The sequence below is a fragment of the Dermochelys coriacea genome, chromosome 16 (assembly GCF_009764565.3).
Source record: "Dermochelys coriacea isolate rDerCor1 chromosome 16, rDerCor1.pri.v4, whole genome shotgun sequence".
Classification (NCBI taxonomy): Eukaryota; Metazoa; Chordata; order Testudines; family Dermochelyidae; genus Dermochelys; species Dermochelys coriacea.
The window spans coordinates 4,106,217-4,122,907 of NC_050083.1; the positions used below are offsets into that span (position 1 = coordinate 4,106,217).

The 16,691-nt window shown below is 51.4% G+C and overlaps 1 protein-coding gene across 24 annotated transcripts in view; it reads left to right on the plus strand.

The window, feature by feature from the left end:
• ZNF618 (zinc finger protein 618) overlaps positions 1 to 16,691 on the plus strand; it is a 325,372-nt gene that overhangs the window by 184,833 nt on the left and 123,848 nt on the right. The window lies entirely within an intron of this gene.

Here is a 16,691-nt window from a genome sequence, read left to right on the forward strand (position 1 = left end):
TTTTAATGAATCTGTAAACTCAGGAATAGTACCGAATGATTGGAGAATTGCTAATATAGTTCCTATTTTTAAGAAAGGAAAAAAAAGTGATCCGGGTAACTACAGGCCAGTTAGTTTGACATGTGTAGTATGCAAGGTCCTGGAAAAAATCTTGAAGGAGAAATTAGTTAAGGACATTGAAGTCAATGGTAAATGGGACAAAATACAACATGGTTTTACAAAAGGTAGATCGTGCCAAACCAACCTAATCTCCTTTTTTGAAAAAGTAACAGATTTTTTAGATAAAGGAAATGCAGTGGATCTAATTTACCTAGATTTCAGTAAGGCATTTGATACCGTGCCACATGGGGAATTATTAGTTAAATTGGAGAAGATGAGGATCAATATGAACATCAGAAGGTGGATAAGGAATTGGTTAAAGGGGAGACTGCAACGGGTCCTACTGAAAGGCGAACTGTCAGGTTGGAGGGAGGTTACCAGTGGAGTTCCTCAGGGATCGGTTTTGGGACCAATCTTATTTAATCTTTTTGTTACTGACCTTGGCACAAAAAGTGGGAGTGTGCTAATAAAGTTTGCAGATGATACAAAGCTGGGAGGTATTGCCAATTCGGAGAAGGATCGGGATATTATACAGGAGGATCTGGATGACCTTGTAAACTGGAGTAATAGTAATAGGATGAAATTTAATAGTGAGAAGTGTAAGGTTATGCATTTAGGGATTAATAACAAGAATTTTAGTTATAAGTTGGGGACGCATCAATTAGAAGTAACGGAAGAGGAGAAGGACCTTGGAGTATTGGTTGATCATAGGATGACTATGAGGTGCCAATGTGATATGGCTGTGAAAAAAGCTAATGCGGTTTTGGGATGCATCAGGAGAGGCATTTCCAGTAGGGATAAGGAGGTTTTAGTACCGTTATACAAGGCACTGGTGAGACCTCACCTAGAATACTGTGTGCAGTTCTGGTCTCCCATGTTTAAAAAGGATGAATTCAAACTGGAGCAGGTACAGAGAAGGGCTACTAGGATGATCCGAGGAATGGAAAACTTGTCTTATGAAAGGAGACTTAAGGAGCTGGGCTTGTTTAGCCTAACTAAAAGAAGGTTGAGGGGAGATATGATTGCTCTCTATAAATATATCAGAGGGATAAATATAGGAGAGGGAGAGGAATTATTTAAGCTCAGCACCAATGTGGACACAAGAACAAATGGGTATAAACTGGCCACCAGGAAGTTTAGACTTGAAATCAGACGAAGGTTTTTAACCATCAGAGGAGTGAAGTTTTGGAATAACCTTCCAAGGAAAGCAGTGGGGGCAAAAGATCTATCTGGTTTTAAGATTCTACTCGATAAGTTTATGGAGGAGATGGTATGATGGGATAATGGGATTTTGGTAAGTAATTGATCTTTAAATATTCAGGGTAAATAGGCCAAATCCCCTGAGATGGGATATTAGATGGATGGGATCTGATTTACTATAGAAAACTCTTTCCTGGGTATCTGGCTGGTGAATCTTGCCCATGTGCTCAGGGTTTGGCTGATTGCCATGTTTGGGGTCGGGAGGGAGTTTTCCTCCAGGGCAGATTGGAGAGGCCCTGGAGGTTTTTTTGCCTTCCTCTGTAGCATGGGGCATGGTTGACTGGAGGGAGGCTTCTCTGCTCCTTGAAGTTTTGAACCATGATTTGAGGACTTCAATAGCTCAGACATGGGTGAGGTTTTTCATAGGAGTGGGTGGGTGACATTCTGTGGCCTGCGCTGTGCAGGAGGTCGGACTAGATGATCAGAGTGGTCCCTTCTGACCTTAGTATCTATGAATCTATGAATCTCTAGATATTTGCCTATTTTACAATAGGCTACATAAACAGCACTAGCGAAGTCAGTACAAACTAAAATTTCATACAGACAATTACTTGTTTATACTGCTTTATATACTACACACTGAAATGCAAGTAAAATATTGATATTCCAATGGATTTATTTTATAATTAAAATATAATTATGGTAAAAATGAGAAAGTAAGTAATTTTTCAGTAATAGTGCGCTGTGACACTTTTGTATTTTTACGTCTGATTTTGTAAGCAAGTAGTTTTAAATGAGGTGAAACTTGGGGGTCCGCAAGACAAATTAGACTCCTGAAAGGGGTACAGTAGTCTGGTAAGATTGAGAGCCACTGATCTACGGTGTCCTAGTAACAACCTCTTGCTATCAACAGCATTTCTTGCTTCCTTTCCATACAGTCTCTGTCCAAGCTGGCAGCCTGGCATTTCTGATGGGTGGTGCCAGTGTTAGGGAGGCATGTGTGCATGCTGTGGCCTCCGTTCCACCTGCTGCTCGAATCTTGTGTTCCATTATCGTATAGAGGAAGCTACTATCTTTGTTTTCTACAAACCACAATCTCATTAGTGACCTTGTTTGAATGGGGTGTTGACCTTGCAGCCATTTAGCCCAGCGAAACACTCTGCCCATGTAGGGTTATGCTTGCCTTTCTGACTGCGGTGCTCTTGCAATGGTTTTCTGCCATTTGATGTTTGGGCACAGCACATGCTCTGTTGTGGAGGACTTGCTGGTATGTCTGTTCCTACACTGAAGACTAAAGGCCTCACATAAGTGTTAGTTATGTATTCTTCGGTACCCTCACCACCATCAGACATTTGAGGAAAAGACTCCAGGATGCTCTACATCCAATGCCAATGAAAAGCTGAAATATCAGTAGTGAGTTAAGGGTCATGCCCCCTCTTCCCACCCACACCCACTCTCTTCCCAGCTCCTCTTGAGAAGAACGTGAGAGGAACTGACAGTTGAAGGCTGGGTCTCAGCTGATCTCTCTCTCTACCTCCTGAGATGCTCAGCAGGATGTGTGCTGTAAAAATCCCTCATTAGACGTCTCCGAATACATATGCAATCACAAATCACTCAGAAGGGAGCGTAGTGCATATATGCTGCTGTTGCTGTCTTCAGAGAATTACACGACAAATTATTCCTAGCTGGAAGAAATGTCCTTTTGTAAATGAGGTTTTTTCTCATTCTTTCATAAGGAAGGAGTGTGTGTATTTTCCAGTAGCTTTTAGTTACTTTCATTATTTATGAGCATGATGCTCCTGATCAGAAAAAGAAAACTGAAAATGCTAGTTTCTTCTGGCTACAGCAGCTGATTTGTCTTATTTGCTTTAAGTCATTGCTAGTTTCATTTGTCAAAGAAAGATGGATTGCTCTCCAAAGATGCAGTCTGCTGTAGATGGCCAGGCTTGGGTCTGTGGCCCTTGTGTGTGTCCAGGTGGGAAATGAGCCATTAGCTTCATCAGGGGTGTAAGCTTTGATGTGGAGTTTGTGCCATGTAGTGAGGACAACGGTCAGCCACTTCCTGCCTGTCCTCCAGTTTGGAGCAGCCCCTTGCGCTGCTGGCGCTGGTCTGCACTGGCTATGTGGTGATTCCCAGTTTATGCAGCAACTGTAAACTAAAACTTAATTCCTTACGTATTCTGTGGGCAAGGTTCTCTGCCATGTCTAGATTATATGGATCACAGATTCTCTCCCCAGCCTGGCCCCAGGCGCAGAGCAGCTTGGGGGAGCTTTAGGGACCACCTACCAGCAGGAATGTATTGTGGTTGAGCCACTCCCTCCTACCTACCCCAACACATCCCCTCCAGCAGGGACCTCTTTCACCTCTGTGCCTGCTATGGACTCCTCCACACTGGGCATATATCCAGCATGCGAGTCGAAGGATGTTTCTGTTCTGTTTTTGCAATCCAGGTAGACCACACAGGGCCAGAATGGGCCAAGAATTGGACCCACAGTCTTTATCTGTGGCACTAGTCAAGAAGCACTAGGAAATTAAGCAGTTTTCCCCCCAGATCTTTCCTCAGGATTTGTGGCATGTGTATTATTATATAGGAAGTAGTGTAGGACCAGAAGGAGGTGACAGGCCCTCCATGTCTGGAATAGTCTGGTAACAGGGCTGCCACTGGTATACTGTATAATGCTGTCTCCTTGAGGTGGTCCACTTTCCCTAGAAAGGATTTGTGACAGTCGTGGAGCTGCTATGTAATAAACTAAGAATAAGATGTGTAACGTAATTACTGAGAGAGACTGTATAACTTACATTGAGCGTAATGGAGTGTTTATTATACATCTGCACAGCTTGAATTTAATGGTGATTGTGCAGGAAGACAACATGGTAGCTCCATAGATAACATCCAGGCACCCACTTGAAAGACAAAAGGGGAGGATTTGTCTTTGAGGATCCTAGATCCTGTTCCAGTGAAGATACAGGCCAGCCTGGGAGCCCGGATATCAAAAGGACACTAAGTAGTTAAAAGCGTTCTGAGGAGGGGTTGTAAGTGGCCTGGGGCTGCCATGGGAGATGAGCTAACCCGGAGACTCTCTGAGCAGAACTCTATAGGAAGTCAGACGCACAGGGTCCCCATGCGGAAGATGGTTAGACTTCTGGCAAGGTGGACAGGCATACAAACTCTGTTCTCTGAAATACTTTGGCCCTGAGTAAATAATACTTTGCTTCAAGGAGTCTGGTCACTGGGTACCACTGTTGCTGCTCCTGCAGGCAGCAGCACTGCTGGGATTGGGCGTAAGGCAGACCTGCTGAGGTTGATCGCAGGGGACTACAGCCTGAGCCCGTCTACAGAGAAGGGCAATGAAAATGATTAAGAGTGTGAAACAGCTTCCCTAGGAGGAGAGATTAAAAAGACTGGCACTGTTCAGCTTAGAAAAGAGACAACTAAGAGGGGATATGACAGAGGGCTATAAAATCATGAAAGGTGGGAAGCAAGTGAGTTGAGAAGTGTTATTTATCCCCTTGCATAACACAATAATTAGGGGTCACCCAATGAAATTAATAGGTAGCAGATTTAAAACAAACATAAGGAAGTATTTCTTCACACAACACACAGTCAGGCTGTGGAACTGGTTGCCATGAGATGATGTGAAGGCCAAAAGTCTAACGGTTAAAAAGAGAACAAGTTAAGTTCCTGTAGGATAGGTCAATCAATGGCTATTGGCCAAGATGGTCAGGGATAGAATCCCATGCTCCAGATGTCCCTAATCCTCCAAAAACTGGGACTGGATGACAGGGGACGGATCACTTGAAATTACCCTATTCTGTTCATTCTTTCTGAAGTATCTGGCACTAGCCACTGTCAGAGACCGGATACTGGGCTAGATGGACCATTGATCTGAACTGGTATGGCCATTCTTATGTTCTTATGAGTAAAGTAATATTAACATGCATTTTTAGAGAAAAATCTATTTTATATGCCGTTGCTTTTTATGTATTTAATGCATTTCTAAATAAAGTAATTAAATAATTGTACATAGTATTAATTACAGAGGAATAAAGGAGAGGTATTAAGACATATGTAATCATTCATTCTTAGAAAAAATAATTTTATGCAATTAGTACAATTCTAAATAAAGTTGATTAAACAAGTGTACAAAGGTCATATAATATTAGTGATAGAGACAGAGAATAGTACCATAGAATTAGTTATATTGTACAGGGTACAGTTAATTTACAACCACTTTTCAAAATGACTAAGAAAGTTTTAATAAAGCAAGAAAGGAAAAAAGGCAGAGAGAAAGGAGAAGCATCTCACGCCACAGACTATTACTTGCAAAATACAGAAACCCTTGTATAGGAGCTTGCCACAAATCATGCCTCATTGGCTGAACTCTTTAACAATGTTACCTTTTGCAGAATCGCACATCATAGAATATTAAATTGCATCACATTTCCCTGAGTCACTTTGAAGGTTTTTCTAAATCCATGGCTTTGTATAGAAGCATTTACTGTATTATATTAAAACATAAATTAGTGCTAAAATACCAGTCAAAAGGGGCATGCGTGTGAATATTTTGATTAAAACTTTTTACAAAACCTGTGTAAATATAGCAATCAGCCTTACTTGGAAATTAGCACCTATTGGCATTAACTGTAAGGAGACCTCTTAATCTTAGTAAAGCTTTATCTAAGTGAGTTGCCCAGCGTCCAAAAGCAACCCCAACCAAATAAAACCTATAAAGATAGTTTACACGTATTGTGACAAAGTTCCTCCTCTATCTTGGTGGGTCTTGAGCTTATTGAGCTCTTTCAATCACTGCATACTTCTGCTCTCTTGGGAGGAGTTTCCTGCTGAGGTAGAGGATTGGGTGGTGGTCATCTCTGACCATCTGCGATAGGACAGCTCCCAATCCTACTTCAGATGCATCTGTTTGTAAAATGAATTCTTTGTTGAAGTCTGGGGCTATAAGCAAGGAGTTACTGCAGAGGGCTGTCTGTAGATCCATGAATGCTTTCTCTGCGGCATCTGTCCACTTCACCATGTCTGGACTCCGGGCTTTTATCAGGTCTGTCAGGGGACTTGGTCTGGTAGCAAAATGGGGAATAAATCGTCAGTAGTACCCCACCACACCCAGGAATGCTCGGACTTGCTTTTTCCTATTCGGCCGGGGCCAATTTTAGATAGCCTCTAGTTTGTTTAGTTGGGGCTTGACCATGCCCCTTCCTACAATGTAGCCAAGGTATTTAGCCTCAGCTAGCCCTATAGCACACTTGGCTGGGTTGGCTGTGAGCCCAGCCCATCTTAGCATGTCCAGAACTGCTTCCATTTTTTCTAAGTGGGTTTCCCAGTCGGAGGTGTGAATAATCACATCATCGAGGTATGCCGCTGTATAACTGGTATGGGGCAGTAGGAGCTTGTCCATAAGACGCTGGAAGGTGGCAGATGCCCCAAAAGGAAGAACCGTATATTGAAACAGACCCTCTGGGGTAGAGAATGCCGTCTTTTCTTTCGCATCTTTGGCAAGGGAAGTCTGCCAGTATCCCTTTGTTAAATCAAGGGTGGTCAAAAATCGGGCATTTCCCAGGCAGTCAACTAACTCATCGATATGGGGTATGCATCGAACTTAGATATCTCATTCAGCTGGCAAAAGTCATTACAAAACCTAGTGTGCCATCGGGTTTGGGCACCAACACAATCGGGCTTGACCGCTGACTGTGGGACTCTTCGATGACTCCCAGCTCCAACTCCTTTTTACCTCTGCCTTGATCTCCTCCCTTTTTGCCGCTGGGACCCCATAGGGTCTTAAAGTTACCTTTGCCCCAGGGTCTGTGATAATGTGGTGATATGCTTCGGTGGTCCGACCTGGTTTGGTTGAAAACACGTCCTGGTATCGGTTGATCATCTCAGTTACCTCCTTCTTCTGGTTTGGTGTCAGATCAGTGGATATCCTGTTCTGCTCCCGCATATTATTTCCTTGGATCGAGGTCTCTTGGGCCACTATACAAGCCTCTCGTTGGTGCCAAGGCTTTGAGAGGTTAATGTGATAAATTTGTTCTTGTTTCCGGCGTCCTGGCTGCCTCACCTTGTAGGTTACTTCCCCCACGGGCTTAACGACCTCATAGGGCCCCTGCCATAGGGCCAAAAGCTTGCTTTCTCCTGTGGGTACCAACACCATCACCCGATCCCTGGTTGGAACTGTCGGACTTTTGTCTGGCAATTGTAATGGGTTCTCTGGGCGTCCTGCACCTTTTCCAAATGTTTCCGTACAATGGGGGTGACCCAGGTTATCCATTCTTGCATCTGCAACACATGGTCAATTATATTTCTCCCCTCATTGGGTTCCTCTTCCCAGATTTCTTTTGTGATATCTACTATGCCACAGGGGTGATGCCCGTATAATAATTCAAAGGGGGAAAACCCAGTTGAGGCCTGAAGTACCTCCCAGATTGCAAACATAAGGTAGGGTAGTAGGGTGTCCCAATCCTTCCTGTCTCAACTTACCACTTTCCTTATCATTGCCTTGAGGGTTCGATTAAACCTTTCTACCAGCCCATTGGTCTGCGGATGATCGTTCTCAGGGTATGTATATGGAGCAGCATACAGAGGTCCTTCATAAGCTTCGACATAAATGGGGTACCTTGGTCTGTTAATATCTCCTTTGGTAGCCCCACTCGAGCAAAGATCCCCACCAACTCTTTAGCTATCGTTTTAGAGGCCATGTTCCGCAGAGGGACGGCTTTTGGGTAGCGAGTAGCATAATCCAGAACGACAAGTATATATTGGTGGCCCCGGGCTGTCTTCTCCGGTGGTCCCACTAGATCCATGGCTGTTCGCTCGAAGGGGACCTCTATGATGGGAAGGGGTACTAAAGATGCCCTCAAGTGGGGACGGGGACTGTGCAATTGACACTCCGGGCAGGACACACAGTACCTCCACACTTCTTCATGTACTCCGGGCCAGAAGAATCGTCGCAGTACCTGTGCCATGGTCTTCTCTACCCCCAAATAGATGACTATGGGCCAGACTTAATACAGCATTCTGGTGTTTTTGAGATACTAGGATCTGCTATGCCTTTTGCCCCTGTACTGGTGCAACCCAGTATAAGAGATTCTTCATTATGAAGTAGGGTCCTGGTCCCTGGGTTTTCCCTTCCACGGGGACCCCATCTATTTCAGTCACCTCCTTCCTAATGTTGTCGTACCTTGGGTCTTCAGCCTGATTCCATCCAAAATTTCCTCTCCCAGGGCTAGTCTGCCTGAGATCTAGGGGGCTAGTCTCTGTTGCCTCTACTGGTTCAGAGGCGTTAGGGTTTGGGTCAGACTAGGGTGCTTCTCCCTCCTGGGTGGCCTCCTTTTCAGCTGCTCTGGTCCGCCTACCTACGAGAGCGACCCTCTGGCTTTGGGCCAGTATTCAGGTTCCCAAGGCCTTAGCTGCCCTCCTTTCCCTTTTCGACTTTCTATTCTGTCTGGGAGTGGAGAACAAATCTGGGGATATTTCAGAGAAGGTTGGGGGTTGACAGTCTACTGTGGTTGCCTCACTAACTTCAGGGCTTCCCCCTTTCTCCAATTCCTCTACCAGGAGTAAGTCTCCAAACCCTGGGAAGTCCCTCCCTATGAGCACCGGATATGGGATTTTAGGGACTACACCTGCTGCTACCTCAGTAGTATTCCCCTGAATCTCGATTTTTACTGGTATGGTGGGGTAATAACCAACTGTCCCATGGACACATGTTTTCCCTGTACGCTTAGCCCATAGAAGCTGATTACGCTTCATGAGCTTCCCCTAGACAAGTGTGATAGCACTCCCCGGATCAACCAGTGCTGTGGTCTCTACCCCATTTAGCTTCATTGGTATAGTGTACATATGTGGGGTTAGTGAGAACGCCACATGGTGGATTAGGGAGCATAGGTCTGCCCAGTTCCCTGGGTTACACTGGATAGGCTCCTCGGCATTGGGACATTGTGCAGCTATGTGTCCCCACTCCCCGCAGGCGTAACATCTGTACGGAGCCATAGGCATTCCCCGGTCTCTTGGTTTGGGCAGTCTAACCTCACAATCCTCTTCCCCCTCAGTGTTCCGACTCTTTGTGGCTTCTGGTGGCCTTCAGCCCTTCTCTTTTTCCACCTGGATTCTCCTGGCTGCCCAGTCACCCGAGCTCTAGGGCTTGGTGCTGCTAGTTTAACCCAGGTGCTTCTTCCTTAACTGGTCGGGTCAGCTCCCTTGCCATCCTTCGCCTTTCTACCAGCGCAACAACCTCGTCACAGGAGGAAGGTTTGTTCTGGCTTACTCAGGCAGAAAGGTCTGGCGGTAGTCCTCTCATGTACCGGTTGATGACCAGAACCTCTAGTATCTCCTCCGGACTCCGGGACTCAGTTCATAACCACTTTCGTGCGAGATGGATGAGGTCATATCATTGGGACCGTGGGGTTTTGTTTTCCTGGTACCTCCACTCATGATATCGCTGGGCCCGCATTGCAGTCGTTACCCCAGATCTGGCCAGGATCTCTGCTTTCAGCTGGGGGTAGTCTGCCGCAGCCTCTTCAGGCAAATCATAGTAGGCCTTCTGGACCTCCCCACACAGGAATGGAGCGAGGATGCCAGACTACTGTTCTCGAGGCCAAGCCTCCCACAGGGCTGTCCTCTCAAAGGCCAGAAGGTATGCCTCTACATCATCCCCCGGCGTCATTTTCTGCAGCCAGTTGCTGGCCTGCATGATATGCATCCCATCATGGCCGCGGTTCAGCTCTGTAAGGGACTTTACCTGATTTACCAGTTCCTGCAACATAGCCCAGTCTTGAGCAGCCTGGTCCATCAGCAGGCAATTAGTCTCTTGCTGCAGGTGCACTGCCTCCTGTTGGGCGGCTGCCTGGAACTGTAGCCTCCTGCTGGGCAGCCATGGCTTGTATCAGTGCCTGCACTATGTCCTCCATTGTGGTGAGAAAAAAAAAAACCCCTCTCCCCACCGACCTTTTTTTTTTTTCTTCCAAACACCTTCCTCCTTCTGCCGCGCTGTGCACACCAGATCCCACTGCTGACACCAGTTGTGACAAAGTTACTCCTCTACCTTGGTGGGTCTTGAGCTTATTGGTGGATTTGCTCACCTTGGAGCTTCACCGCAGCCCTCAGCTTGGCCGTTTTTCTGAACCCACTTTCCAGGTCGACAACTCCTGTTTCTGACCAGGAGTTGGGAGGATTTGGGGGGAACCCGGGCCCGCCTTCTACTCCGGGTTCCAACCCAGGGCCCTGTGGAATGCAGCTGTGTAGAGTGCCTCCTGGAACAGCTGTGCGACAGCTACAACTCCCTGGGCTACTTCTCCATGGCCTTCTCCCAACACCTTTTTTATCCTCACCATAGGACCTTCCTCCTGGTGTCTGATAATGCTTGTACTCAGCAGTCCTCCAACAGTACGTGTTCTCACTCTCAGCTCCTAGCGCTCTTGCTCCCAGCTCCTCACACGCGCACCATAAACTGAAGTGAGCTCCTTTTTAAACCCAGGTGCCCTGATTAGCCTTCCTTAATTGATTCTAGCAGCTTCTTGATTGGCTGCAGGTGTTCTAATCAGCCTGTCTGTCTTAATTGTTTCCAGAAGGTTCCTGATTGTTCTGGAACGTTCCCTATTACCTTACCCAGGGAAAAGGGACCTATTTAACCTGGGGCTAATATATCTGCCTTCTATTACTCTCCTGTAGCCCTCTGGCCTGGAGGGAGAAAGAGGGAGAGGGCTGCTGCTCCTGCTGCTGCTAGGCCCTGGGCTCTCCCTGCTACTGCTGTTGCTGCTCCAACTGCTCCCCTGGCTGGGCCAGATACCACCCCCCTTCTCTGCTACCTGTTTGCTTGCCGGCTGCTGGACCCTCCACCCTCGGGTGCTGCAACTGCTCCAACTGCAGTCCCGGGGGGGGTGGGGCTGCTAGCCCGCTCCCCAGAGTGGGGGAGTGACGGACCCCAGTCTCAGCTATTGCTGCCAGGGACACCACCACCACCACCTGAGAGGGGTCCTTTCTGCCTGCCTCGACCACAACCTGGATTTCCTGGAGCTGCTGCTGTAGAGTTTACTGCTTGGAGCTGCTAAAGCCCCAAGGAGGAGGAAAAGAGGATCATGTATCCAGTGGGGGGGCACCTAGAGACTCTGCAGACCACCATGGAGGGGGCCTTAAGACTGAGTAACTTTTGAACTGTGCTCTTGTGGTGGGGGTCTTGACTGTGTTTGTGGGGACACAGGGTGTGTGGCATGGAGCTGCCCCCTGATCCATCTGTGTCCCCCCCCACCACTACCCACCACCGCTGCCCCCTCCACAAACGCCACTGACTTTGTGCAAGCGCATGTGGGAGCATGTACCCCCCCTGCCCCAGACTGCCCACCTCACAGCTTTTCCCCTTGCTACCTGCCCCATTTTCCCTTTGCAGCTTTTCCCCCCCTTTTGCCCCAGCCCCCCTTACAAGCTTCAGGTTTTTTGCCTTCCCCCCATTTCCCTCTGCAGCCTTTGTTTGTTTGCCCTGCCCCAGCCTCTGAAGTTAGCCCCTTGGTTTCCCTGTCCTATCTCCAGCCTGCTTAGCCCCTTGCTCTGTGTGCCCATGCCCCCTCCCATGCGCTTGTGCCACTCCCCGTTTTAGTTTAAACCCTCCTCACTGCACCCCCAATACTATTGTATCCCTCCCTCCCCTAGTGCAGCTAGAGGAGCCGGAATCCCACCCATTGTTAGTTATTACCTCCCCAATCCAACCCACCCCCTTTGGCACTCTCCTCCCCTGCCTGCAGCCTAGCGGGGAGGAGTGGTTGACCTGCTTCCCCTTTTCCCCCTTCTCTTTCTGGTATCTCCCCTTCCCTCCCTGGCCCCTCCAGAAACCCCACCGCCCCTTTCCCACCTGCCCCTCCTATTGCATCCCCGAGCCTCTACCTCCACTGGCGCAGCCGAACCACCTGCTACTGCCCCGTCTGGGGAACCGGCAGCAGTGGACGCCAGGGTGACGTCTGCTGCTGCCATGTCCCTTGTCCCCTGTAACCCTGGGGAAGCTCCCCCAACTGGTGGGAAGGGCCGAGAAAAAAAGAAGGATAAGGGCCCCACAAAAAAAGACTAAGCCCTTCATGGCATGGGCTGCCCCCACTGCTGCGGCCCCACCACCGGCCGCAGCGTCCCTCCCCACTGTTTCCTCCACCAGCTCTGCGAGTGTCCCTTCCCCGGCCTCCCTGCCTACCGCTACGTCATCTCTCCCGCCCATCGCCTCCGCTACCACCTATAGCGGCTGGGGCCCCTTCCTGACCTTGACCAGGAAGCACGGCATCCGTTGCCTCCTGGTGCCCGCCTCGCCCCATGTGGAGATCTACGTGCGGGTGTTGGCGAGGGTGGTGGGGTCCATGGCCATTGTGGCGGCCTCCAAAATGTACAGAAAGGTCGTCGTCGTCTTAGCATCAGAAGCCGCCACCCAGGAGGAGGTGGAGAAGGGCCTGGTGGTGGGGGGGGCGTGTTCGTCCCCCTAAAGCTGCTAGAGGACCTGGGCATCCATCTGGTCCTGACCTCCATCCCTCCTTTCCTTCCCAATGCCGCCCTGTTACCTACCCTCCCTACCCCTGGGGAAACCCATTTCCATTGTCAGCCCTCTCCCAGTAGGCTGCAAAGACCCCGCCCTCCGTCATGTCCTCTAGTTCCGCTGGCAGGTGCCGCTTCAACTGCCGCTGGCGGCGCGTGACGGAGAGGCGCTCGCGGGATCATTCCTGGTCCCCTACCAGGGGGCCCATTATCGGGTGCACTACTTCATGGGGGACGCCCAGTGCTACCTCTGCTGAGCGATGGGGCACGTCCAGAGGGACTTCCCCTTGGCCCGTCAAGGAGGGGCATCCGGGACCCCCGAGCCCTGGCAGCACGCCGGCCCCGTCATTACCGACGCCCCTGGCTGCCCTGCCCCCAAAGCCACCCCTCCTCCTTCCGAGTCCACCATTGCTCCCGCTCGGGCCCAAGGGCCACCTCCCCTGCTATGCCCAGACGAGCGGGAGAGCCCCGCCTCCGCTGCTTGCAATCTGGCAGGGCTTGCGGAGGAGGGTGCTGCAGGGACACCGCTGGGCATGGGAGAGGGCCCTCCCCGGGGGAATCTTCCCTCCCTCGTGCTACCCCACCGTTACCCTCCCGAGTCCCTGAGCCATCGGCCCTACCCCTGACACAACCCCTGCTAGCCAGCCCTCAGATGATGCCATGGAGGGCTGGGCCCTAGTACAGGGGAAGCGGGGCAAGTGGAAAGCTCGAGCTCCGCTCCTCCCATCCGATAAGGAGGCCCCCTGGAAGCCCAGGAAGGGATGCCAAGCCTTCCGCTTTGCCCACGGGTGTGCTCCATCCACCGGTGCCGGATGGGGAAGATGTGGCAGCACTGGAAGGTAGTATCTCCACTCCACGGGAGTTCCTCCCCTCCGAGGCCCCCGCGGGAGCCCCTCCTGCCTTGGTACCATCTGAAGCCTCTGTGAGCCCCGAGGTGACCATCGCGTCCGGTGCCGGCAGGGAGAACCCCGGGGTGGTGGAAAGCGATCTCCCCTCCATATACGAGGAGTTGAAGCCCTAGGTCTGATCCCGGTCACCCAGTGAGAGGACGATCCTTTGCCAGCGGGCTTTGATCTGGACGACCTCACTCCAGCCCCCCTTTCCCCATGCTCCCTCCCCCTAACCGTTGCTTCCACTACCACCTCCGAGGAGCCCCTGGACTCCTCCATCAACCTGGCTGCAGAAGGCACCCTGCTGACGGCTGCCGAGCTTGTTGAGGCGACGGCTGGTGCCACACAGCTGGGACCCGAGGCACCAGGAGCACCTCTTGTTGGTGTGGAGCAATCAACCTCCTTCCTGGGCAGGGGTCCTACAGAAGATAGTCCACCTCCTGATGCCATGGCTGCCAAACCCACCATTCAGCCTGAGCCCGGCATCGCTGAGAGCCCCCCCCACACACACCCTCAACCCTTGAGCCTGATCGGGAGGTGCCACCATCCAGCTGCTTAGCTTCTGAAGCCCAGAATCTCGCCTCTGCCCCGTCCCTGTCCCTGATCCCATCCCTGCCCTTGATGCTGACCCTGTCCCTATCTCATCCACCTCCCACGATGTTATTGCTGCCCCTGGGGCTGTCTCCTTCCCTTTTCCAGCAAATGACCCCCAGGGAATGCCTTTATGTTTCCCTGCCCTGACCCACTAGGGGCTGCTATCTTCCCTCTGTGCCACCCCCTATTGCCCCAAGGTTCGAGGTGGGCCACGTGGCGCCAGGCCATCGGGCGCCCCGTTGGGGGTTCGCACCCTCCCTGCCCATCTCGGTGGGCCATGGGGCTGTACCAAGGGCCCTGTCAGGGGATGACCAGGAGACAGTAACCCCACCCCCCCATGCGCTGCAAGAGGAGTTGCAGGAGTTTTTAGAAGGCGTCCGTGGCTCCCGCAACAAGGTATAGCTAGCTCTCCAGCGATGGGGGGACTTACTTCAGATCCTCCAGGCCGCAAGAGCCCTTATGGGGGAGGGTAAAAGGACCAGGAAGCAGGCTGCCGCAGCCTACCAGTGGGCCCGCAGCTTCCGTGACTCGTTGCTCACCTACGGGGTAGGTCACGGTTTGCTGCGTGGCCCAATGGGGGCTGCAAGCATCCCTGCCGGTGAGGATCCCCCCCAGCCCTCCTCATGGCACCGCTCATCTTTGCAACATTGAACACCAGGGGCTGTAGGATGGGTCTCTGCAGTTCCCAGGTGCTCTCCTTCCTTTGGGGGGGGGGGGTACTCTGTGGTCTTCCTGCAGGAGACCCATACGGATCCGGCCGCCAAAGACAGCTGGCGGCTGGACTGGGGGGACAGAGTCTACTTTAGCCATCTCACAGTTTGTACGGCTGGAGTGGCGACCCTGTTCTCCCCCGACCTATGGCCCGAGGTGCTGGGGGTCACCGAGGCTGTGCTAGGCCACCTGCTGCACCTCTGGGTCCGCATGGAGGGGCTCGTGGTCAACCTCGTTAATGTCTATGCCCTGACATCGGGCCCGGAGTGGCTGCAATTCTATCAGCAGGCATCATTGGCTCAAGGAGCAGGACTGCTCGGGGACCGAGCAGTGGCTGGCCGCTGCAGACGTCCTCCGGAGATAGTCGAACACCACTCCCTGGTGGACGTCTGGCATGATCACCACTGGGATGACATTTCCACGTTCACCTTTGTCCGGGTGGAGGCCCATCGGTTGCGCCACTCCCGGTTGGACCGCATTTATTTATCACGCTTCTACTTTTCACGAGCCCACTCCTCCAGCATCCGGCTGGCCCCATTTTCTGACCATCATTTAGCCACCGTGACGGCCTCCCTCTCCGCAGAGAGGCCGGGGCCGGCCTGTTGGTATTTCAACAGCTTGCTGGAGGATGCAGGCTTCGTGATGTCCTTGCGGGAGTTCTGGCTGGCCTGGCGAGGGCAGCGGTGTGCCTTTCCCTCAGTGCGGCAGTGGTCGGACCTGGGGAAGGTGCGGACCCGGCTCTTTTGCTGTGACTACACCCGGGGCGCCAGCCGACGGAGGGATGCGGCGATAGGGCAGTTGGAACAGGAGGGTTTAGAGCTTGAAAGGCTTCTGGCCACCAGCCCCGAGGATCCGTCCCTCTGCGGAGCGTGCCGGGAGAAGTGGGAGGAGCTCCAGGTTCTCAAGGACCATCGGGCCCGGGGTGCCTTTGTTCACTCCCACATCCACCTCCTTCAGGAGATGGATCGCGGCTCCCGCTTCTTCTACGCCCTGGAAAAAAAGAGGGGGGCCAAGAAACATGTCACATGCCTTCTGGCAGAAGACGGCACCCCCCTCACAGATCCAGTGGAGATGTGCAGGAGGGTGAGAGCCTTCTATGCAAGCCTTTTCTCCCTGGATCTGACCAATCCTAATGCTTGCAGAGTGCTCTGGGAGGAGGTCCCTATGGTCAGCACGGGCGACCGAGACCTGCTAGAGCTGCCTCTCACTCTGGCCGAGTTCTCGGAAGCCCTCCGTCACATGCCCACCAATAAATCTCCGGGCATGGACGGGCTGACCGTGGAGTTCTACCGCGTGTTCTGGATGTCCTCGGCCCAGACCTAGTCACCGTCTGGGCCAAGTCTTTGCAGAGCGGGGTCCTCCCTCTTTCGTGCAGGCAAGCCATGCTTGCTTTATTGCTGAAGAATGGGGACCTCTGCGATTTACGAAATTGCGTCCCATCTCGCTTCTCAGCACGGACTACAAAGTCGTAGCAAAAGCCATCTCGCTGCGGCTAGGGTCTGTGCTGGCGGACATGGTCCGTCCAGACCAGACCTACACCATCCTGGGCCGCAGCATCTTTGACAACCTGTATCTGGTCTAAGACCTTTTGGAACTCAGGTGTAGGGATGGTCTGTCGTTCGCCCTCCTGTCCTTGGATCAGGAGAAGACGTTCGACAGGGTGGATCATGGGCATCTC